The following is a 26,450-nucleotide window of genomic DNA, read 5'->3' as shown; positions in this document are numbered from 1 at the left end:
TAAAAATTGATAAGCTGTAGTAGTCTTGGAGTCAATTTTCAGCACTGCTTTTGGCTGTTGAATACTTACATTGACATATACTGCTGCTGCTGCTGCTAAGTTGCTTCAGTCGTGTCCGACTCTGTGTGACCCCATAGACAGTAGCCCACCAGGCTTCCCCGTCCCTGGGATTCTTCAGGCAAGAACACTGGAGTGGGTTGCCATTTCCTTCTCCAATGCAGGAAAGTGAAAAGCGAAAGTGAAGTCTCTCAGTCATGTCCGACTCTTAGCGACCCCGTGGACTGCAGCCTACAAGGCTCCTCCGTCCATGGGATTTTCCAGGCAAGAGTACTGGAGTGGGGTGCCATTGCCTTCTCCTTGACATATACTACTCATAGGTATAGTGCATAATGCTTGCTAATCCTTCCAAATGAAGAACCACCTTTAATCATCTACCTGGTATCTCAACTTCTGGGTGCTGAGTTGGCAAGGATCTGGCATGCGGTGGCACCTGATTTCATCTGCTGCTTTCACTATAGACTAGTTCTTTGCATTTATGAGTCTTAGTCTGGCATTGATGACAGTTTGCGTGGTTGAAAGTTACCTTAGTTTTAGTTTAAGACATGTTGCCTCCAGGATACTTGTAAACATGTTGAGAGGCTGAGTTTTGATGAATGTCACAAAACTCCTCAACAGGGCATGAACTGAGACCAAGGACCCAACAATATTAATAATTCAACATTTGGCAGTATTGTGGATATTAATGCATTCGTAGTTCATCTTGACAAACCTGGGCCCAATCACATGTGAAAATGAGTTTAGTCATCTAATTTTAGTTTCTGGTGAGTATTTTTATACTTTTTTTCAAACTGGATGAAATGAAGAAAATAATCACTTTGTAGAGATGCAAGGTTCATAGCTATGAACACATAACTATGTGTTGAGAAATAAAAGAAAATGTTTTACAATAAATTGCCATCTTTCACTCTGTATAATAGGCTCCAGTTTCATCCACCTCATTAGAACTGATTCAAATGTATTCTTTTTAATGGCTGAGTAATACTCCATTGTGTATATGTACCACAGCTAAGTCAGGAAGAGAAAAACAAATAATCATGTATTAACACATATATGTGCTAGAAAAATGGTATAGATGAACTTATTTGCAGGGCAGGAATAGAGAGGCAGACATAAAAATGGACTTTGAACTGGGAAAAAAAAATAAATAAATAAATTGCCATCTTGATTTAATGAAATAATGGTTAGGAATTCTTATAGTGCATTACGGCTGATTTGTGATATTTTAAATTGCCCGTTTATTCAGAATTTGAATGTAAAGTACCTATTTTGGTATTTCAGCTAAACATATAACTCCTAACTTTAAATAACCAGTAAATTTATGTAATCTATGTTGGTAAACTGTATAAAGCATTTATAATAACACTTAAAACAGGCTAATAATAAGTATGTATAATAGCTAAATATATTCAGTATTTTACATATATTGCTTTCATGGGAAAATAAATGTATCTTCTTGTATTAAAATGCCACAGTAATGACACAATTCTATTTAATTGTTAGTAACTCTAGGACATACCTTATAATTTGTGGGTCCTAGAAATAATATGGCAGTGACTGGAGTGGAAAGATCTTGCTCCTTAAAATTTGGTGACTTGTTGAGCTGTTTGAATAATCTATGTCCTTCTGGCACAGATCAGATACATTTTATGATCACAAAAGAATTATTTTAAATCTCTAAACTAGCATCTTTTAGGCTTATATTACCACTTTGTTGTAAAATTTCTTCTTTTAAAGGGTATAAATGAAAAATTTAAATTTTTATGTGAAGAAAAAGGTTATTATTTATCCTTGAAGTGTTTGGGTCTGTATTTCTACCTAGAAATTCTTACTGTTATATTCAAGTTGAGCTGCAAAGAGGAGAAGCTTATAAATTAAAAAAAAAAGACTTTTTGTGGTGATAAAATGTGATTTATATTACTTGGTGAAAGACATCAACTTAACACTGGAAGGAAATAAACAAATCAAATGGACACTAGTTTATTCTGATTGCTTACATACTTTTAATAAATTTCAAAATAGTCAGACTTATGTCTCAATATTGTATTTTCATTCACATATATCTTCCAATGGGCAATTATGTCCACATGATAAATATGTGGGGTTAATAATGATAATTTGCTACCTGTGTCATGAAGCAGCTCCTTTTGATCTTTATGTAAAAAATTCCATAGTTTTCTTGGTACATCTTTAGAGTATGAAAAATCTGAATTAAAAGGAAAAAAAAATAACACTATAAAAATCTCATCTTGCCAAGAAGTGAATTATATATAAGGTCTGAAAATAAGTAGAAAAGAATTAGAGGTGCATTTTAGATAGCAGACTGGATCCATTCAAATAATTTGCAGGAATGATTTCATTATGCTATAGTTGTAATAAATGATATTGTGCTACAAGCTTAGAATAAAAATGGAATAGGTTTTAAACCAAAATCTGCTTTGGTAACTTTGGTTCAGTTTCTTGCCACTTCTATATCCCTTGCAAAGGAGAATGCACTATATCTTTGTGAACAACTTGAATTGCTCTTGCACTGGAAAATCATAAAGTCCAACTTGGCTTTTGGCACAGATTAGGTAAAGCTGATTTTAAAAGAGAAAAATTGGATACTCAGCAAACCCTAGTGGAATCTTGCCTGGTAGCTCAGCTGGAAAAGAATCTGCCTATAATGCAGGAGACTCTGGTTCGATTCCTGGGTCGGGAAGATCCCCTGGAGGAGATCATGGCAACCCACTCCAGTATTCTTGCTTGGAGAATCCCCATGGACAGAGGAGCCTCCCAAGCTACAGTCTATGGGGTCACAAAGAGTCGGACACGACTGAGTGACTCAGCAGCAGCAAACCCTAGCAGATATTTTGACACAATCTTGGAGCTGATAAGAGTTGTCATAAATTTAAATATTACCTTTCCTATCACAGAAACGTCACTAATAAATGACTTTGAATATGTTTTGAATGACTAAGCATTCTTTTTTTTACTAATAAGTCCTCTGGAAAGCTACGACTTTTTTGGGATGGTTTTACTTTTGGAGAAAAGAGTGTTGAAGAGAAGGTACTGATGATGTGTACATAATTTTACAACTTTCATAACTGCTTTTAACTACAAAACTATCTCTGATTAAAATAACAATTGAGCTTGTAATTTTATCCGAACAGCTGCTGCTACAGGGGGTCATTACCTTGGAGAGCTCGAAAATAATCGTACTCCTGGTACATGAGTTATGTAGTCTTGTGTTTTACAGCAAAGCACAAAGTTTAAAGCCTATAGAAGAATGTTATTTGAAAGCTGTCAAACCATGTTAAAAAAGACTGCATCGTCAAAAGGCCCTGGTGGCCACGATTCTGCATGTAGCCTTGTCTTATTCATTATAAAATGCATGTTTATAAAGTTCCACAGAGCATCCAATTCCCAATTCACTTATATCAGCAAGACTTAACTTGCTCATTAATCTAAATTCTTTTGCAACTTTAATCTACATGTTTAATTAATCATAAAATGAGGCGGTAAGTAATTTCAGCAATGTGTGGCTTGTTATCAGATGCATTTAATCACTCTTCTGTGAGCTCATTTGGAAACACCTGAAGATGTCGAGTGCAGTTTGAATAAGCATAAATTATTCTTTGTCAGTGTACTTCACTCAACTAATAAGACATTAATTTAAAAGGCACTGTTTGTCATTTTTAGATCTTTACCAATATTTTTAGCTTAGCAATATAACTCTAATTGTATATATGATTCACAACTAGTGCCCGACATAGGAAAGGGTAAGAGTTTAATTCATTTTTCTTATTTACATGTAATTATGTCATGTAATCTTAGTTTTTAATGAGGATTAACCATCTTGTAAGTATTCATATGCTTTTGGAATAAGGTACTAATGAATTATAGTTGGAAAAATTATTTGTTGGTACAAAGACTTGTGATTCTTTATTTCTTGTCTAGGTTAGGTCTGAAAAGACGTGAGGTTTGGCACAGGGCTTTGATTTGAGGATGTAGATATTGCATAGAGATTATATGATGCAGATATTAACTTTAAATAATTCAAGTAAAATAGCTATATTCAGGCATCCCACATAATAACATATGTAATTCTTATATAGGATCAGGTAGCCTAAAAAAAATACGGTGAAGGTGATGGCACCCCACTCCAGTACTCTTGCCTAGAAAATCCCATGGACGGAGGAGCCTGGTAGGCTGCAGTCCATGGGGTCGTGAAGAGTCAGACACGACTGAGCGACTTCACTTTCACTTTTCAATTTCATGCAATGGAGAAGGCAATGGCAACCCACTCCAGTGTTCTTGCCTGGAGAGTCCCAGGGACGGGGGAGCTTGGTGGGCTGCCCTCTATGGGGTCACACAGACTCAGACATGACTGAAGCGACTTAGCAGCAGCAGCAGCAGCAGCCTAAAACGTGGAGAAGGCGATGGCACCCCACTCCAGTAATCTTGCCTGGAAAATCCCATGGATGGAGGAGCCTGGTGGACTACAGTCCATGGGGTCACTAGAAGTCAGACACAACTGAGCAACTTCCCTTTCACTTTTCACTTTTATGCATTGGAGAAGGAAATGGCAACTCACTTCAGTGTTCTTGCCTGGAGAATCCCAGGGACGGGGGAGCCTGGTGGGCTGCCGTCTATGGGGTCACACAGAGTCGGACACGATTGAAGTGACTTAGCAACAGCAACAGCCTAAAATAATGACAGTCCCATTTTCCATCCTACTCTCTTAACAGTATTGCCCAGTTGATGACAGCATTTTTTTTTAAAGACAAGAAACAAGAACAACGATAAAAGCAAAAACTCACTAAAAGCTTCAGAGCAAAAGAAAATTCATGAAGTCTGAACGAGTTATGTATCTTGGTGTCAGGACTATAGGAATAAGAATTTCATTTTATAGGATGTCATCACCTGTCCTGTTTATGCCATGAGAGCAGTGACACACGGTAAGAATAATTATCTCAGTGGAAACAAATTTATTTACCTGCTGTGGAGCATCCCTTTTCATCTTACTCATGAACTTATCTCACTCATATGCTATCTATGCATTGTCAGCAGTGAGCCAGAGGGGATGATTCCCGAAAAGGGAATATTGGTTTGAGCTGAAATATAGCCATATTCTCCATTTTTATTTGATGTGCACACGTCCTGGGTTTCTTCCCTTTCTTCAGGGATATTTTACACTGAGCTAGCAGTTATTTATATGTCCATTTCTTGCCTTATGCCTCATGTAAAAATTCTTCTCCCTGTTTTCCTTTCTAAGGGAAAGCAAAGTCCCAGGAAATGTCATTTGTATAATTCAAGGCATATAGGTCATAGCAGTACATTGTAATGGATGGCACTTACCCTTATTTCACATAAAGCACTATAAATTGTTTTCTTAAAGCCACTGATGAAAACGTTATACCTTCTTTAGAGTCATTCTTGATGAGCAGCATTTCATTTGAACTTAACTTTGTTGTTAAGAAAGTTTCCTCATTCCTATAAAACTTTAGTGGATAGACATATACAGTCTAATATGAAGGCTTGCCATCAGTTTTTCTTGATAAGAAACCTCAAACTTCCCTAGCTGCTCTTCCCCTGGAACAGCCTGTGATACTTTTTTTCCAGACAGATTTGTTTTCTAACTTACTGTTTTGGTGCAAAGAAAGAACACAGTGTTCTCCCCTCTCATCCCAACTGATGTGCGAGAGGCCGGCCCTATTGTCCTATTAGTAAGTTCCTCCACACAAAGACAATGAATGATTTATTTTTTCAAATGCTTATGTATTAGTTGTAGCTATTTGTCTGTATTATGTACTTCAAGAGGAAAATGATAAACTCAGTTCCATGTGGCTCTTTTATGTGACTATTTGAATATGTGCCTCAAATATTTGAATATGTGCTTAGATAAATACACACAGTGTTACACACAACACACATACACTGACATTTCTGCCCAGACACAAACAAACAAGGACATACCACTTAAACATGCTTCTTCAATGGAGACCTCACAGTTGTTTCAATTCAAGTCAGTTCAGTCTTTCAGTCGTGTCCGACTCTTTGCGACCCCACGAACCGCAGTGTGCCAGGCCTCCCTGTCCATCACCAATTCCCAGAGCCTACCCAAACTCATGTCCATTGAGTCAGTGATGCCATCCAACCATCTCATCCTCTGTCGTCCCCTTCTCCTCCTGCCTTCAGCCTTTCCAAGCATCAGGGTCTTTTCAAATGATTCAGCTCTTCACATCAGGTGGCCAAAGTATTGGAGTTTGAACTTCAATATCAGTCCTTCCAATGAACACCCAGGACTGATCTCCTTTAGGATGGACTGGTTGGATCTCCTTGCAGTCCAAGGGACTCTCAAGAGTCTTCTCCAACACCACAGTTCAAAAGCATCAGTTCTTCGGTGCTCAGCTTTCTTTATAGTCCAACTCTCACAGTTGTTTAGAATGCACAATACCCAGAATGAGGTACTATTCCAATGGGTGCAACTGAATGAGTGGACCTTCCATCTCTAGCAGAACTGACAGAGATGGTTATCAGGGCTCTGATTTTAATGTACAAGTTCTGTGGCTGAAGGAGTTACTGGTAAAGTGATTACTGATGGCAGAGGGGGGTGGGTGAAGAATGAGTTAGGAACATGTGCAATGTGGTGTCTACTAGCAACATCCTCAGGAGGAAGGTTTGGAAGTCCTGAGTCATCAGCTGCTGTGGGACTTAAGGCTCAGCAGATGAATGAGAATGTCACAATGCAGTTGGTTACAGGCAGTACTCCTGACTTCATTCTACAAGTCTCAGTATTTTTGTTGTTTAGTTGCTAAGGCATGTCCAACTCTTTTGTGACCCTATAGATTTTGTCTATAGGATATCCCAGGCAAAAATACTGGAGTGGGTTGCCATTTACATTTCCAGGGGATCTTCCCAACCTAGAGATTGAACCCACATCTCCTACATTGGCAGGTGGATTCTTTACTGCTGAGCCACTGGGAAGCCCCTCAATATCTTATTTGTGTTAAATATAAGAAAGCAATGGTGTATTCAGTTATGCTTTGTGCTACCTCAGGACAAAGCCTAAATATTGCACCTTCTCCTCCAATCAAGTTTCTTAAATGAAATTCTGTTCTATTTACCAAAGAGTTCATGTGTTATTTTTTATAAACACGTAATTTATGCCCACCCATATTTTCTTTGAATCCAGGCTGTCTATAAACATTGTTTGTCTTTTTATAGCAAGCTTGTTTTTTCTTAATCATTTGAAATTGGCTTTTATTAGAAGATCATTAGGCATCATATCAGTGCAGTACATTTGGTGGCTTTATAAGAAGTTCTGATGCTAGATGTTCAAAGGTCTGTTCATATGGGATCTTTATGGATCCACAGAGCCTTGCTTATATATGAAAATAAGGTACTGAGTTACATAGATGGTTGAGTGTGCATTTAGCTATTTCTCTCAAAGTTTTATAGAAATGGGTTGACTTGAAGTTGTGCTAACTTTCCTAGTGCCCCAGCTTAGAAACTTTGTGTACTTTTTTAGAAAGCATCTGAATCACTTATATTCAGGAGAACATAATAATATATACAGTATAAGAAGCTGTATGTATTTTCCCCATCACTCACAATTCATAGGATTGGCATGATTATAGCTCTTGTTGTCATCATATTAACAATGAGTTAATAGCCACTAATAATCACAATAGTCACTAATAATCACTTTTCATGTATACTTTCAAGTATTGTATTTGAAAATCCCAGACTTCATATATAGTAAATGAGGAAGTAAAGCCTAAGACCGTCTTTAAAAAGGCTAATAGTCAGTTACTTGTTTTTAAGTATTTTTTAAATCTATATTTCAAAAAGCTTTTTTGAAGTATACACAGGGATGCATTTGTAGGCAATTTCCAACTAACTAACGGGGGAAGTTCAGCAAGTTTGTTGTTTGGAATTTGGAATGGATATTTTTATAGAAAACATGTTATAGATGGTGATTTGATTACTTGGGCAACTGACTGAAATCCATTTAGACTTATGTAGTGGTTGGTGGTTTAGTCGCTAAGTTGTGTCCAACTTTTGCGACCCCATGGACTGTATGTAGCCTGCCAGGCACCTCTGTCCATTGGATTCTCCAGGCAAAAATACTGGAGTAGGTTGCCACTCCACTTCTGTAATTTAACCTTATAATACGACTGAATTATACTATTGAGAGTATGATAGTTTGGGTATGAAATCTCATTTTAAGATCTGGCTTTAATAACATTCTTTTGACAAATTTCTGATGGTGGGATTTGACATTTCCTACTTCTACTACCAGTGCATACAGTGAAAACGAAAGACTCCTTGAAATGGAATTTGGGAGGACTTCCTGCTGTCCTTAGCTGTGGAAAGTAGCTGGGTATCCTGGCTGAAGTAAGCGGAAATGGAAGATTGTGATGGCCCTGGCATGGAGATGGACAGTGTTGCTGTTTAGTCGCTAAGTCATGTTTGACTCTTTTGCGATCCCATGGACTGTAGCCTGCCAGGCTCTTCTGTCCATGGGATTTCCTAGGCAAGAATACTGGAGTGGATTGCCATTTCCTTCTCCAGAGATGGAACCTGCACCTCCTGCATTGGCATGTGGCTTTTTTTTAACCACTGAGCCACCTGGGAAGCCCATGGAGGTGTATATCTGCTAACAAATAAAGGGCATCCTGTTGAAGGTTAATATGTTTTGCGAATGAAGAAGGAGCACTTTCTGATTTTACACCAATGAGCCAAAAGGGTAGAGATCAATACTTCTTCTCCTTCACCATGCTTTACAGAATAGTCCAAGTATTTTCATTGCATTTCTTCTACTTTCTTCTCAAACCCACTTCCATAATTTTGGCTTTTGTTTTTTAAATGGTCACACTGGTGATAGTAGTTCACTGTCTATTATGAGAACAGTTTTGGAATGTATTATTGGTTAGGTTTATATAAGATGAAGTGATATATGCATATAAGAAGGAGCTGAGATTGACTCAAAATTAAGTACAGATAGCTCTCCTTCTCTAAGGATTCTGGATATACAGATTCAACCAACCACAGATCAAAAATATTGGGAAAAAGAAATCCCAGAAGTTTCTAAAAGCAAAACCTGAATTTGCTGTACAGTGTCAACTGTTTATGTAACATTACTGTTTAACTACATTATGTCGTTTGTGAGTATCTCAACAAAGTCATATGAAGGTGCAACTGGGTAATGGAAAGTTTATTTGGTCACATGTAAAACATCATCTTGAACCTCAGCAGTTGAATTATATCCCTTTTACTTCAAATTTGGCAAATTATATGTATTTTTTGATTGCCAAGGGGAAAGTATGAAAAAAGGAGAGTAGTGGGGAGAAAATGAGAGAAGTGGTATTTTAAAAGGCTCTAAAGATTTAAGTTGTCAAAGAAAACAGTTTGATGAATTATGGGGAAAATAGAATTTAGTTTTCCAAAGAAATACAGGGCTCAAAGTGTAGGGGGAGGGCCTTGGCAATACAAACCATGTATTTTTCTTAACCTGGGGAGTTTGGAAGAAAAAAAAAGACACATTTGGCAAAGTGAAAACTCAGATGACTTCATGCCTACCAAGTGAAAAAAATCTAATTCTTTATCATCTAAGCACATAGTTGGGTAACTCACAAACAGAACTATCCAGTGTATAGGTTGCAATGGCAAGAAGCCAACAGTGAAATCAAACTCATAAGCACCCTATAGAAAACCCCTCAAATTACTGCTGTGCTGTTGCCAGCTGTACTGCCAGAGAACAAGAGCTGTACAGATTTCTATGGAATGATTAGGTTACTTAACACAGCTTGATTGGCTCTGTTCCTGCCCCTGTTCTCTTTGGCTGACAGCTGACCACCATACTGGTTTGGTTTGAAATAAGACTGAAGTGAACACAACCACTTATATGCACCTTCCTCTTGAACGCTTCTCTCCCTGCCCACCACCCCAAACCCACACACACCCTATATATCTTGCAAAAGAAGAGAGAAATATAACCGTTTCTTTAAGTAAAGCATACTGAGCGGCATTTTGCTGTCTGGTTACTCCACCAATCCATCAGATTTTTAGAAGAGACATTTTCTTGCTCTTTTATTTGTAAGTGCCTGAATTTATTGAATATGAAAAAATATCTTAAAAGTCAAAGTGAAAGTTTCTCAGTCGTGTACGACTCTTTGCAACTCCATGGACTATACAGTCCAGGGAATTCTCCAGGCCAGAATACTGGAGTGGGTAGCCTTTCCCTTCTCCAGGGGATCTTCCCAACCCAGGGATCGAACCCAGGTCTTCCATATTGCAGGCAGATTCTTTACCAGATGAGCCACAAGAGAAACCCCAAATATCTTAAATCCTTTAATTTTATTAACTTTTCTTCATTTTACTTTACTGCTTGCTTCATGATCCTAGCGCTGGGATGGTTATTCAGAAGCCATCTAATCTTACCCTTTTGCTCTTGGATAATCTCTGATAGGTAGCTACTTCTATCTATAGTATTTCAAAGAAGATATTACAGCATATCTAGAAGGGCACTAGATGTCTTCAGTTGCTATACTACATGAATTAGAGAAATCTTTGAGTGAGCAAGGTGGTTTAACTCTTTTCCTGTTATACAAAAGCTCACTGATTCACATGTTCTAGTTTCCATTAAGTTAGGAGGCTTTCAGACTTTTTTGAATGTGATTCAGAGTAAGAAGTGAATTTCAGATCTGACCCAAGATACAGTCAAAATTTTACATGAACAATACTTACCCTTAATATGTGTAACATTTTTTATTTTCTCTTTTCTTTCCCCTTTTAGCCTTTTCTTCTGTTGCTTCCTCTCTCCTCTGTTCCCTTCTGTCCTTTTTAATAAAAAAAAAAATGCTGATTGGTACTCAGAAAATTAACTCTATCACTCATTCAACCTAGTTTGAAAAATACTACATTTAAAGAAACACCTTTTAAAACAGATTTGATCTGCATGTTCTTTGGTTTCAGTTGTTTTTTTTTAATCCGAGTACAGTTGATGTATAGATTTACCATTGTTTTTAAAGAACAGAGTCACCTATTCAGGATACTAATTCCATTGGCTGTTTATCATTAGAAAGATAAAATTTGTACTCCGTTAGTGGCATATATCAGAGAAGGCGATGGCACCCCACTCCAGTGTTCTTGCCTGGAGAATCCCAGGGACGGGGGAGCCTGGTGGGCTGCCGTCTATGGGGTCGCACAGAGTCGGGCATGACTGAAGTGACTTAGCAGCAGCAGCAGCAGTGGCATATATGGACTTCCCTGGTGACTCAGATGGTAGAGATTCCACCTGCAATGTGGGCGACCTGGGGTTAATCCCTGGGTGGGGAAGATCCCTTGCAGGAGGGCATGGCAACCCAGTCCAGTATTCTTGCCTGGAGAGGACAAGAGGAGCCTGGCAGGCTACAGTCCATGGGGTCTCAAAGAGGCAGACATGACTAAACAACTACGTACAGTGGCATATATAACCTGTTAATAACACCACATACTAAATGCTTAATTATGCCAGATGTTGTATTAATGCTTTATACATATGTGCCATGAGGATTTTATTATTTAGTCCTCATCATTACCCTGTAAGGTAGAAACTATTATTATACCCATTTTTATAGTTAATAAAATTGAGGCTTAGAGAGATGTATCAGGTGGTGCTAGTGGTAAAGAATCTGTCTGCCAGTGCAGAGACATGAGTTCAATCCCTGGGTCGAGAAAATCGTCTGGAGGAGGGCATGGCAACCCACTCCAAGATGCTTGCCTAGAGAATCCCATGGACAGAGAAGCCTGGCAGGCTATAGTCCTTGGGTTGCACAGTCCGAGAGGACTGAAGCTACTTAGTACCTGCACGAGGTATATCAACTTTACTGAGCAACACAGTAAATGATAGAGGTTGATTTCAAATTTGATATTGTTTGGCTCCATGACCATGCTTTTCCCCTCAACTCTAATATCTTCTTAATTATAGCTCTGAAAAAAAGTTAAGTACTTTTGTGAAGAGTATGTATATCCTAAAGAAAGGCAGACTTATGATGATTGCTATGTATTTTTAATAATGTAAGTTGAAGCTTCTTGATAAAATAATTTTCATTCTGTAAAGAAAAGTAGAAAAAGAAAGGACAGAAGAAAGAAAAAAGAAATAAAGCCTGTCTCTCCAGAGCTATGAATATAAAAACTTGCCACTCTATTTAAATCTTGTTGTTTAGTCGCTGAGTCACGTCCAGCTCTTTGCGACGCCATGGACTACAGCCCACCAGGGTCCCCTATCTATGTGATTTCCCAGGCGAGAATACTGGAGTAGGTTGCCATTTCCTTCTCCATATTTAAATCTTATATAATTAAATCTTGTCAAAGTCTTCTTTTTAAGGAAAAAAAGAAATAGATATACATGGAATTACATCTTATGCTACAGTTCAGTTCAGTTCAGTTGCTCAGTCATGTTCAACTCTTTGCGACCCCATGAACCACAGCACACCAGGCCTCCCTGTCCATCACCAATTCCCAGGACCTACCCAAACTCATGTCCATTGAGTCAGTGATGCCATCCAACCATCTCATCCTCTGTCGTCCCCTTCTCCTCCTGCCTTCAGTCTTTCCCAGCATCAGGGTCTTTTCAAATGATTCAACTCTTCACATCAGGTGGCCAAAGTATTGGAGTTTGAGCTTCAACATCAGTCCTTCCAATGAACACCCAGGACTGAGCTCCTTTAGGATGGACTGGTTGGATCTCCTTGCAGTCCAAGGGACTCTCAAGAGTCGTCTCCAACACCACAGTTCAAAAGCATCAATTCTTTGGCGCTCAGCTTTCTTTATAGTCCAACTCTCACCGATACATGACTACTGAAAAAACCATAGCTTTGACTAGATGGACCTTTGTTGGCAAAGTAACGTCTCTGCTTTTTGATATGCTGTCTAGGTTGGCCATAACTTTTCTTCCAAGGAGCAAGCGTCTTTTAAATTCATGGCTGCAGTCACCATCTGCAGTGATTTTGGAGCCCAAAGAAATAAAGTCTGTCACTGTTTCCATTGTTTCCCCATCTATTTGCCATGAAGTGATGAGACCAGATGCCATGATCCTAGTTTTCTGAATGTTGAATTTTAAGCCAAGTTTTTCACTCTCCTCTTTCACTTGCATCAAGAGGCTCTTTAGTTCATCTTATGCTACAGGCCAGGATAGTTTAGCAAGTCAGACAAACTCAAACATGAATGAAGAGTGGAATTTTCCTTTCATTTTCTATAATAACTATGTTTGTCAAAGAGAAAAACAGAGGAAAAAATGACCATCATGCTGGTTTTGAAGAAAAACTTGTTATATGTGTAATACATTGGAAAAATTGTTTGGGATCACTTTCACTATGCAGAAATGTGGCCACTGAAATTCTTTAGCAAGGTGTGGGACTATCAGGTCCATGAAACAAATTAAGTAAAAAAATATGAGTATTTGTGAAGGTAATTGACTTACCTCATTTTTTTCCAATCACTCTCTGAAAAGAGAAATATGTTTAGAAAGAAAATAATGAGTACAGTTGATCATTATGACCTTGCCCCTTTGTCCCAATTCCTGCCACAATTCCTAGGTTTAATACTAGACAGTTTCTTTCATCCCTTCATCTCTTTTTCTCTTCTCTGCTATCTCCCTTCTCTCCTGTAATTTTCCTCTTGTCCCCTTCTCTCTCTCCGGCTACTCTTCTCTCTACCGTCTTGTCTCCTCTGCCACTTCTTTCATTTTGCATTCTTATATGCAATCTTTATAATCACCACTATCACCTTCATTCTCTTAGATTCTTGAATCTCCTAGGTAAGGTGCAAATGGAACTTGTTTCTGTTTATTAAAATGATAATCTGGAAAAATAACATCCTTTCTACCTACTTGCATCTCTCTCTTTCTCTCATAAACCAAACACATGCTTTCAGAAGAAATCTATTGTCTTACTTTTGGAAAATGTTGAAATTTTGCTTCCTACTTTGTATCTTCTTGGGAGTAAGATTTATCTATAGTCATGGTGTGACTTAAAGAGAAAATCAAAGATTCCATACTAAAAATTGGCATTGACCCAGATACTTCTGCTACACTCACTAAAAATGAACCTTAGTAAACACACTTTTATACAAGGAGATGGACTTGTTCAATATGTAATTGCTATGTGATACTACCCAAGAGGAGAATTTGAAAATAGGCAGGTGTGCTAGATGTAAGCCTCATTAAACTCGAGGTCAGGATTCTAAGACTTGCCTCAAACCATTGGTGCTTTGGAGAGCTGGGTATCTTGACAACATGTTGTGTTCAGCAGCTAAGTCATGTCTGACTCTTTGTGACCCCATGCACTGCAACATGCCAGACTTCCCTGTCCTTGCAAGAAGATCTTAATTCTTCCTTGCAAGAAGATCAAACCAGTCAATCCTAAAGGAAATCAACCCTGAATATTCATTAGAAGAATGACTGAAACTAATACTTTGGCCACTTGATGTGAAGAGCCGACTCACTAGAAAAGACCCTGATGCTGGGAAAGATTGAAGGCAAAAGGAGAAGAGGGTGGCAGAGGATAAGATGGTTAGATAGCATTCTCATCAAGGTCAGAATCCTGACTAACTCAAGGTCAGGATTCTAAGGGTACTCAGACAAAGTGGGATAAGATGAACTTGATTTTAAAGATACTACAATAACAACATTCTTCAGCCCAGAGAAAGTTAAGGAGTACTTTCAGTGATGGTGAGTGTAATAAGAACATGATTGGTAATAGGTACGTGATTGAGATATGCTGATAAAACTCTAAAATACTTCTGTGAGTAAACAGATTTGGTTTACAAATGAGGATGTAAAAACCATCACTGACGCTGGCTACAAACATTTTGGGCAAATTCACAAATATACAAATCATGGGGCAATTTTGAGTGTGTTGGTAAAGTGAGATGTAGAACAAGTAATACAGCATATATATGTGTGTGTGTGTGTGTGTGTGTGTGTATTCAGATTAGAGGAGAGACAAAGGAAGGCCTGGCATACTTCAGTTCATGGAGTCACAGAGTTGGACATGACTTAGCAATTCAACAACAATAAAGGAGAGTAATAATTCATTATAGGTTGGGTCAGAATTTGCAGAGTTGGTAGATTGTATATAACTGTTTCCCTGATTTATTGAGTCTGAAGTCATAGATATAATGTTACTCTTGTATTGTCTTATTTATTCATTTAAATTTGAATCTTTAGGTAGAACCAAGCTTGTATAACTTTAGCTATGGTGTCTATTCTTGATTCAGGATTCTTCTGGATCTTAGGATCATGTAAATTCTGTTATTTAAAGCTACGACAAACAGCATATTAAAAAGCAAAGTCATCACTTTGCCAGCAAAGGTCCGTATAGTCAAAGCTATGGTTTTTCTAGTAGTCACGTACGGATGTGAGAGTTGGACCATAAAGAAGGCTGACTGCCAAAGAATTGATGCTTTTGAATTGTGGTGCTGGAGAAGACTCTTGGATTGCAAGAAGATCAAACCAGTCAATCCTAAAGGAAATCAACCCTGTGTATTAACTGGAAAAGCTGTTGATGAAACTCTAATACTTTGGACATTTGATGCGAAGAGCTGACTCATTGGAAAAGCCCCTGATGTTGGGAAAGATTGAAGGCAAAAGGGGAAGAGGGTGACGGAAGATAAGATGGTTAGATAGCATTACCAACTCAGTGGACATGAATTTGAACAAATTCTGGGAGATAGTAAAGGACAGGGAAGTCTGGCATGCTGCAGTGCATGGAGTTGCAGAGTTGGACACGACGTAGTGACTAAACACAACATACTGTCAAGATATAACCCTCCAAAAGCACCAATGGTTCCAGTAGCTTTTGAGTTAACTAAAATAAATGGATTTTTATGATTGGGCCAATGTAGTACATATGAATTTGGTTCCTGTGTGTAAGTTAACTTTGTTTTATTCTACGCTTTGGGCTTTGAATCTAACTTTGATCAGCCTCTTTGGTTAGAAGGAGTAATTGGCAGAGAGAAAGTGGACATATTACTAACAATCTATATTTTTTACTTAAGGAGATTTCATCCCCACTATATTACTCTTAATTTCTCTGTTTGTCCATTCAGCTATTTCTAACAAAGATAGATACTTCTTATTTTTTAAACTATCCTTAACCTCTTATTAAATAGTTCCATTAAATATCTGCAGAGTGGAAGCCAATTTTGCACACAACACCAGCATGGTTCCATGACAACAATCTGCTTTAGGGTGTATTCTCTGGATCATATGTGTTTTAGAGGAAGGGGGATGAAAGAGAAATAACATTTATTGAGTACTTACATATATTATCTCATTTACTTCTTACAACAACTCTGAGACGTCAATTACATTTAGATAAACTATTTGGAATCAGGAAACAAGCCCACTGTAAAAGCAAAATTACCAGATCTTATTTAAAGGACAGCACTCTAAGAAAAATGCCAACTTATTCTTGTCATTAGAATGGGCTGAAATGAGAAATAAGTGAGATATAAAGATACAAGTGAGAAAAGTGAATGAGAAAAGTGAATGATGAGACCACTGTTACCATTTACCTCACCACCACAGTGAATTATTGGAAATAATGCGTCTAAAAGAGGAAATGGCTCTGTAATTAGTGTGACTTTATAATAGGCTATCTCAGAAAGGAAGATTCATTCTGCTCAAGTGAGGCAACACGTCTTGTTCCTATTTACTTTCAAGGGGTATTGTCTAGATAAGGGAGTCTTGGTAGAACCATAGGCATAAACTGGTTTTTAACATGTTCATTTAATTGACTTCTGGCCAAGGCAGCTTTTGATGGAAAGGGTCTTTGATGACAAATGATATCCTAAAATGAAATATTTTTTAGTTTTTACTTCTTGCTGTCTCACTTCAAGTTTATTAGATAATTAAAAATCTTTAAATACTAAAAAGTACTGAAAAATAGGTGAGGTTAAATGTTAAAAAACAGAGAAGCTATCTTTTTTTAACTTAAAAAACTCTTGGAAACTTCATCAAGCTTGTAACAGACAATAAATATTATTGAAATGAAATGTGGAAATAAATATGTGCATGTTCATTTATTCATTCTTTTTTAATCAACAGACATTTACTGAGGGCTTAATATGTCCCAGATAGATATGTTTGAGATTTAAATGTGAATAGCACTAAAGCCCAGCTGTTAAGTAGTTTGAAAATCTAATAGAGAGACAGGTAAAGAGAGAAATTATAATAACATATTAGACTTAAAATTTAGATATAAATGAAATAAGATACACAAAAATTTGAAATTTGCCAGGGAGAGTTGGGGGAAGCCTTCATTAAATGGGCTATCATTTGAGCTGCTTCTTAAAGGCATAAAAGGGAGTTACTTAGAGGGGATGTGGAAATAGGAAGAATATTCTAGGTTGAGGGTATAGTATTTGTAAAAGCACCTAGACATGAAAGGGCCTGATATGTTTTAATAATTGTAAGAATTTAATATCATTGCCACATGTGGAACAAAGCAGCTGAGAAAAGGATTAGGGTGAAAATATTGTTGGGTGGTACAATTGATTATTTCCCTATATAATCTGGAAAATATTATATTTCAACTAATTAATTTCAGTAAGATGGGCATTTTTCTAGGAAATTACTCATTTTATTAGAATCTCTATGATATACCTTTTAGTACCTTTTTTATAGCAAATGAGATATTAAGCTATTAAAATGATGAAGTTGTGCAGAGTGTGATGTGATATGAAAGGAATTTGAAATGATGGAGTGAAAAAAAATTGCTAGTCACCTTTCCTTAAAATGGTCATTTTTTAGTTGCTTTTTGAACTTACCCATATTTCATCAGTCAGTTAATTTGCTGCACAACTTGTAGGTCAGTCAAACGATTCTAAATTCTAAGAAGTAAAAACACTGAGTGCTAACATAAATGCACTTTATTTATGATTAATAGTTTTTATTTCTATTTTTAAGAGAAAAAGAATATGCAAAATATGTGAATACACATCATCTCTCTAGTTTTAGGGAAACATAAGCTGGGTGTATCTTTGGTTTCCTCATTTCTGCGAGCTACTTATGACGCACACTTTCAAGACTTTATTCTACATGCGAGTTTCATTTTCGCATAAGAAGGTCAGGCTTTACAATGTTTATCATTAAAAATTTTTTTTTTCATTCAGAGAAACATCTCAGAGCTTCCAAGCTTCGCTTTAGAGAAATTACAGTTCTTTTAACTTTAAATTGCTTAAATAGGTCACTGCCAGATTATAGAGAGCAGGATGTGCTTTACAAGTTGAAAAGTTTTCCACCAAGTAATAGCAGCAGTGAAAATTGTCAGAGAAACAACTAATTAATCTCTGCTCCTTTACAGCTGTTTAATGCAATGCATAACTAAAAGTCCTGTTAAATTAATTAATGATTTCAATTATGAACTTTTCTCCAAAATGTTATGATTCGTATCAGGCTGATAATGCAGTGACCTGGGAGTGTGAAATCTGTGTTATGAAGAGAGTCGCCAGTTAATTGATTCACAAATTATTTAAAGTTTGTTGCACCCAAGGGAGTGCTCAGTTTCATGACAGTCATTTCTTAAAGTGTACAAACTCCTTTTTCACCTTAAGAATGTCTTCAGTTATTAAGCATGATAAAATGCCAACAGTTTTCTGGGCCTATGAGTAATCTTAATATTTATGATTTAGAATCTGTAGGTGAATATGTGGAGATTAAGTCTGTGTTGGAAGGAGAAAAGTTAGCTAAATTATCAATGATTCTCATGGCAACTTTTTTTCATTGCTTTTGAGTTAGTAATTTTAAGTAGTTTTCTAAACATCACCTCGTATCTTTTTTTTTTCCGTGTGTGTGTATTTGCTGTACATGGAGCATTATGTTGAAAGACAATATAGTTAGCATTTTAAAGAAATTTTGAATGGGTAAATAACACAGTACAAATTGTTTTGATGATTGGTGTCTGAAGCATTTGGATTTCTGGTGAGTCTAAAAATGCCAGCCTTAAATGTTAGAGAAGGTGCTGACTTCTCAAAGAATGTAAGTTTCTATAGGACACCTTGAGTCTTTTTTTATGGTATACAGGAAAAAATTAAGAGAGTCATATGTACTTGCTTCTAGTCTGGTTATTTTACCCATAGCTTAAATAACAAATAAAAGTGTACATATGTACAAGAAAAAGATAGGGAATCAATAATATCATTAATATTTTATAATACATTTATTAAAGTTTTATTAGTGTTTATATCCTGGGTTTAGGCTGATTTCAAGTGGAAGATACAAGCATAGTGAGAATCTTTTCTTGACTGCCCATGGCTAGTGAAGGTGAAAAGGAGAGGTGATATTAGATGAGAGACTCTTAAGCAGGAGGGGGAGGTAGCCGAGAAGTCTCTGGCCATGCATAGTGGCTTATTAGTGGGCTCTATAACCCTTCCTGTTCCATACACATATCTGGGCTTAATAGTTAAAAGTCTAGTGCTTTTAGGGTGTTTGAACAAGTCCTTAGCTGTTTCACTCCAATTTGATAGGCAGTGTAAGAAAGACATTTAAAATTTAATATAAAACAAAATTTTCTTTAGAGAAATTTGTCTCTCAGCTCAGAATTGGTAGATGGATTTCCAGTATGGAGCAAGAAGCTATATTTTGGACAAACATTATGTTGGTAAATTGTTTTACTTTTCTCATTTTTTTTTGACCCAAGAAAATTACCCAAAGGGAAGACAAATAGAGAAACAGTATTATTAAAAATAAGTTTATCTTTGTTAAACTTGCTGCAGGGCAAAAAGAAATGGACTTGAAAGGGAAGTAAATTTATACTAATTTTTGCATTGTAGGAAATGTACTATTTCAGACATTGACTGACTGCTTCTGTTTTCTAAAATTAAGGAGCCTATAATCTCAGCACCATTAACAAGTGCTGTCATTCAGATACACAGTGTCTGGCTGATTTAAATAAAATGAAATGAAGATAGTTGTTTCTGGTCCCTTGGCTTCACTCATTGCCATAAACATATGCTCTGCGTCCCGCTTCTTTCCATCTTATTTATGACTTTAATTTGTTGTGTGGGCTGCGCTAGAAATTAAATTTAATATAATTCTCCAAGGGACCCTGTCATATAATAACATGGTAATTTCTGTGTATCCTTTTGAAAAATGAGGAAATTAATTCTTCCTGACATGTTCTAATTATTCCAGTGTGAACGGCAAATCCGTTTTTCCTAGCCCCTGAAGTGTTATAGGCAAATGGCTGGTGTTCAAAGCTGAGGTGCTAATGCTGACCAGCAGTGCGTTTAATTTGAAACATGAGCAGACACCTTTCAACACACCTTTGTAATATTGGAGTACTTTACAGAAATTAATTCACTACTTATTTGGCAGCTTAGCCTTGGGGTTATGTTTTTTTATTCATCAATACTATAGTTATGTTAGCATAATGTTTCCTGTTTCCTTCAGTGCTCAGTGTCTGTGTGTAGAACTTAAAGTGTGCAATGGATAGTTCAGCTGTATGAATGCAAAAGAATCCACATACTTCAGAAATACCGGTGTGTGTTTACACTTTATAGAGAAGTATAGTAAATCTTGAATGTTAATTATAGTCTATGGTTAGCCGCTTTAACTAAAATTGCAGAGTAGGAATTATTGGGACTATCTTGCTGTGAAAAGACTACTATATACTCTGTTGCCCTGCTGTAAATTTTAGTTGTGAAAATTCAATTTATAATATGGGGAATGAGACCATGAAAAGTCAGTTTGTGAATAAAATTTATGGAATAGTAGTCTCAAGTTCTGAACTCTGCCTGGAAGGAAGTAGCTATATTTGGGAGATAAAGGATTAAAGCCATTTTGGGGGCACTATTGGCCATGCAAGGTGTGTGACTTACTCATTTTCGATCATTTGGACTTATTCATAGAGGTTCTATGTAGTATTTTTTAGAGGAATAATAAAAAGAGCTTTTTGATACTTGGTCCTTTATCTGTAATCTTTATTGTAAAACTAGCTATTATATACATTTCTCTAATCATTTGTGTAAGCCTTAATACAGTTCCTTTGTTTCAGTGAGCAGTTGATAAATACCATCTTATATTGGACATTTATTGTTACAAGAAAAAGGAATGCATGAGCTCCTACTTAAAATAGAAGATGGAAATACAATTAAACTTAAATAAAAGAAGTAGAATTGTGTTTGGAGTGGCTATAATCAAGACTCTGTTTATCTGTTTCGGTATCTCTTTATTCAGTTCAGTTCAGTTCAGTTGCTCAGTCGTGTCCGACTCTTTGCGACCCCATGAATCGCAGCACGCCAGGCCTCCCTGTCCATCACCAACTCCCAGAGTTTACTCAAACTTATGTCCATCGAGTCGGTGATGCCATCCAGCCATCTCATCCTCTGTCGTCCCCTTTTCCTCCTACCCGCAATCCTGCCCAGCATCAGAGTCTTTTCCAGTGAGTCAACTCTTAGCATGAGGTAGCCAAAGTATTGGAGTTTCAGCTTTAGCATCATTCCTTCCTAAGAACACCCAGGGCTGATCTCCTTTAGAATGGACTGGTTGGATCTCCTTGCAGTCCAAGGGACTCTCTTTATTACGTTCTCTTTAAATTTTAACTTAAGTAGGAGAAATTGGAATGGTAGTAAATAATTATTATGATAAACAGAACTAATATCCATATATTTTTGCTGAGTATTCAGCTGCTATAAAGAATTTTATTCTTTACGTCAATCAATTTACATCAATCTAACCTAGTTAAATTTAGTTATTTAGTTAGATTTAGTTATCTAAATTAATATCTGATTTAGATTGTGGACAGTAAGAAACATACTTAGGATTTTTCTGTTTTAGCTTTTCCTTATACTGACCTGATGGAAAAAGTGGGCTTCTTTTGGCCAGACACTGAGGAGAAAAGACTTGGTTGTTCTAGCCTAGATCCTAGACTACATAAGTTGCTAAAGGTGGCCTCAGTTTCTGCCTTTATCATCCTTCAGTATTCTCCCCATGTCTCTGGGTCTTCACATGGCTCTCTACTTGTAAGGAAACCAATAATATCTGATTAGGAGCCCACTCTACTCCAGACTGGACTTCATCTTCATTTAATTAATTTTTATCTGTAACTGTGTTCAACTAAAATTGCATTCTGAGATACTGAGGTTTAGGACTTCCTGTCTTTTGGGGAGAGCCACAGTTCAACCCAATGGTAGCTATTTATGGATTGTTGTTTTTTAGTTGCTAAGTCATGTCCGACTCTTGTGTGACCCCCATGGCCTATAGCCCACCAGGCTCCTCTGTCCATAGGATTTCCCAGACAAGAATACTGGAGTGGGTTCCATTTCCTTCTCCAGGAGAGCTTCTGACCCAGGGATGGAACCTGCACCTCCTGCGTTGGCAGGCAGATTCTTTACCACTGAGCCACCTGGATTACTGTATCTTTTAAACTTGATATAGCTCTGAGGTACTTTTAAAGCACATTTCTCCTACTATAGTATGATTTGTTCACTAATTTTGCAAATGAAGCACTGATAACTTGGAGTCTTTGGTATATCAAATTAACATTTGTCATTCTGTGTTTAGTTGAAACCTGCCACCTATTTTGCTCATGTTATTGCCCCATGCAAGCAATGTGTTCCATGTGCTATTATTATGTTAATTCAGAAAGTATTTGTTGAATACCTTCGATAGCCTAGAACCATGATAAGTATGGTCAGGAAATACACAGCTTCCCAACTAGTGTACCATACAGCAGAGTTTGTGCTTTTGGTTACAAATGTTTCAAGGTTTTTATCCCTTATTCCTGACACCTTTCAAGGGTGTCAACAGAGTTTGGGATGGCTGGAGCCATGGGCCAAGGACCTCTAGCTTTGTCATCCTTCAGAGTTTCCTCCAGTATATCATACATATATTAATATTTTATCTGTGTGCTATGGAGTATAAAAGATGGGAGTACTTATGGGTTTACAGAGAAGTATACATTTTCCCTGTGTCAAGGAGATTATAATCTGACTGGAAACTAAGGTCAGTATGTGAATTAGAATGGAAGCCAGTGTATGATAAATGCCAAAAATGGGATCAAAGGAAACTTTAGGGATAGATTGAATTTGATATGGGCTATGATGTCTTCTTAAGTTTTTTATAAGGGATAAAGAAACATTTATGTGGGAAGTCAGGTATGATGAGAGTTATGGACATGCAGAAATACAGGAATAGAGTAGGGTATTGTTTTTAAGAGAAGAGATAGTGCTAATGGTAAAGAATCTGCCTATCAGTACCAGAGATGCAAGAGGCATGGGTTTGATCTTTGGGTCGGGAAGATCCCCTGGAGTAGGAAATGGCAACCTACTCCAGTATTCTTGCCTGGAGAATTCCATGGAAATTCCCAAACTCATTCTATGAGGCCACCGTCACCCTGATACACCTAGACAAAGATGCCACAAAAAATGAAAATAACAGGCCAAATTCACTGATGAACATAGATGCAAAAATCCTCAACAAAATTCTACCAAAGAGAATCCAACAACACATTAAAAAGATCATATATCATGACAAGTGGGCTTTAACCCAGAGATGCAAAGATTCTTCAGTATATGGAAATCAATCAGTGTGATACACCATATTAACAAATTGAAAGATAAAAACCATATGATCATCTCAGATGCAGAGAAAGCTTTTGACAAAATTCAACACCCATTTATGATAAAAACTCTCCAGAAAGTAGGCATAGAAGGAACATACCTCAGCATAATAAAGGCCATATCCAACAAACCCACAGCAAACAATATTCTCAGTGGTGAAAAACTGAAAGCATTTCCTCTAAAATCAGAACAAGACAAGGCTGCCCACTCTCACCACTATTATTCAACATAGTTTTGGAAGTCCTAGCCACAGCAATCAGAGAAAAAAAAAAGGCATCCAGGTTGGAAAAGATGAAGTAAAACTCGCACCGTTTGCAGATGACCTGATACTATACATAGAAAACCCTAAGGATGCCACCAGAAGATTACTAGAGCTAATCAATGAATATAGTAAAGTCACAAGATATAAACTTAATACATAGGAATCACTAACATTCTTATACACTAACAATGAAAAATCAGAAAGAAAAATTAAAGACACAATCCCATTCACCGTGCAAAAAAAGAATAAAGTACCTAGGAATAAATCTATCTAAAGAGACAAAAGACTTACGTGCAGAAATCTATAAAACATCGACAAAAGAAATCAAAGATGACACAAACATATGGAGAGATATGTCATGTTCTTTGATTGGAAGAATCAATATTGTGAAAATGGCTATACTACCCAAAGCAATCTATAAATTCAATGCAATCCCTGTCAAACTACCGAAGGTATTTTTCACAGAACTAGAACAAATAATTTTTCAATTTGTATGAAAACACAAAGACACCGAATATCCAAAGCCATCTTGAGAAAGAAGAATGGAGTTGGAGGAATCAACCTTCCTGACTTCAGACTATACTACAAAGTTAGAATCATCAAGACAATGTGGTACTGGTACAAAAATAGAAATACAGACCAATGAAACAAGGTAGAAAGCCCAGAGATAAATCTACAAATCTATAGACATCTTTGACAAAGGAGGCAAGACTATAAAATGGAGAAAAGACAATCTCTTCAGTAAGTGGTGCTGGGAAAACTGGACAAATATTTGTAACATAATTAAATTAGAGTACTTCCTGACACCATACACAAAAATAAACTCAAATTGGATTAAAGACCTAAATATAAAACCAGAAACTATAAAACTTTTAGAGGAAAACAGGCAGATCACTCTTTGACATAAATCACAGTAAGATTCTCTCTGACCCACCTCCTAGAGTAATGGAAATAAAAACAAAAATAAACAAATGGGATGTAATTAAACTTAAAAAACTTTTACACAATGAAGGACACTACAAACAAGGTGAAAAGACAACCCTCAGAATGGGACAAAATAGTAGCAAATGAAACAACTGACAAAGGATTAATCTCTAAAATATACAAACAACTCATGAAGCTCAATATCAGAAAAGCAAACAACCCAATCAAGAAGTGGGCAGAAGACCTAAACAGACATTTCTCCAAAAAAGACATACAGATGGCTAATAAACACATCAAAAGATGTTCACTATCACTTATTATTAGAGAAATAGAAATCAAAACTACAATGAGATAACATTTTACACATCAGAATGGCCATCATCAAAAATTATGTAAACAATAAATACTGGAGAGGGTATGGAGATAAGAGAACTCTGTTTCACTGTTGGTGAGAATGTAAATTGATATAGCAGCTGTGGAGAACAGTATGATGATTTCTTAAAAACTAGAAATAAAACCACCATGTGACCTAGCAATCCCACTACTGGGCATATACCTTGAGGAAACCGTAATTGAAAAAGACACATGTACCCCAAGGTTCATCACAGCACTGTTTACAACAGCTAGGACATGGAAGCAACCTAGATGTCCATCAACAGATGAATGGATAAAGAAGTTGCAATGCATATATACAATGGAGTATTACTCAGCTATAAAAAAGAACATGTTTGAGTCAGTTCTAATGAGGTGGATGAACCTAGAGCCTATTATACAGAGTAAAGTAAGTCAGATAAAAAAACAAAGATTGTATATTAACACATATATATGGACTTGGACTGTCAGGAGATCAAACCAGTCAATCCTAAAGGAAATCAGTCCTGAATATTAATTGGAAAGACTGATGCTGAAGCTGAAGCTCCAATATTTTGGCCATCTGATCCGAAGAACTGACTCATTGGAAAAGACCCTGATGCTGGCAAAGATTGAAGACAGGAGGAGAAGGGGATGGCAGAGGATGAGATGGTTGGATAGTGGACATGAGTTTGAGCAAGCTCTGCGAGTTGGTGATGGACAGGGAAGTCTGGCATGCTGTAGTCCATGAGGTCACAAAGAATCAGACACAACTGAGTGACTGAACTGAACTGAACACATATATACAGAATTTAAAAAGATGGTACTGATAAACCTTACTTACATGGCAGCAAAGGAGACACAGACATAAAGAACAGACTGTGGACACAATGGTGAAAGGAGAGAGTGGGATGAATTCAGAGAGTAGCATTGAAATATATACATTACCATATGTAAAATTAGATAGCCAGTAGGAATTTGCTGTCTAACATACGGAGCTCAAATCCAATGCTCTGTGACAACCTAGATGGGTGGGATGGGGTGGGAGGAGGTTCACGAGGGAGGGGATATATGGATACCTATGGCGGATTCATGTTGATGTATGGCAGAAACCAACACAATATTGTAAAGTAATTATCCTCCAATTAAAAATAAATAAATTTAAAAAAAGCAAATTTCATGGACAAAGAAGCATGGCAGACTATAGTCCTTGGGACCACAAAGAGTTCGACATGCCTGAGCAAATGCACACACACGTTTTATA

The 26,450-nt window shown here is 37.0% G+C and overlaps 1 protein-coding gene across 17 annotated transcripts in view; it reads left to right on the top strand.

Moving 5' to 3' along the window:
- Positions 1-26,450, top strand: part of SOX6 (SRY-box transcription factor 6) — a 716,878-nt gene that overhangs the window by 165,573 nt on the left and 524,855 nt on the right. Inside the window, exon 4 of one of the 17 annotated variants that reach the window (XM_045162968.1) lies at positions 676-821. The exons of 15 other annotated variants lie outside the window; for them this stretch is intronic. The gene's annotated coding sequence lies outside the window, so the exon portion shown is untranslated. Of the gene's footprint in view, positions 1-285; positions 822-26,450 lie in introns of those variants that run through there. One more of the 17 variants, XM_045162972.1, reaches the window with a different exon arrangement.

This window comes from Bubalus bubalis, chromosome 16 (assembly GCF_019923935.1).
Source record: "Bubalus bubalis isolate 160015118507 breed Murrah chromosome 16, NDDB_SH_1, whole genome shotgun sequence".
In the NCBI taxonomy this organism is placed as follows: domain Eukaryota; kingdom Metazoa; phylum Chordata; class Mammalia; order Artiodactyla; family Bovidae; genus Bubalus; species Bubalus bubalis.
Note: the sequence above shows the minus strand (reverse complement) of the source record. Positions and strands in the feature narration are given on the sequence as shown.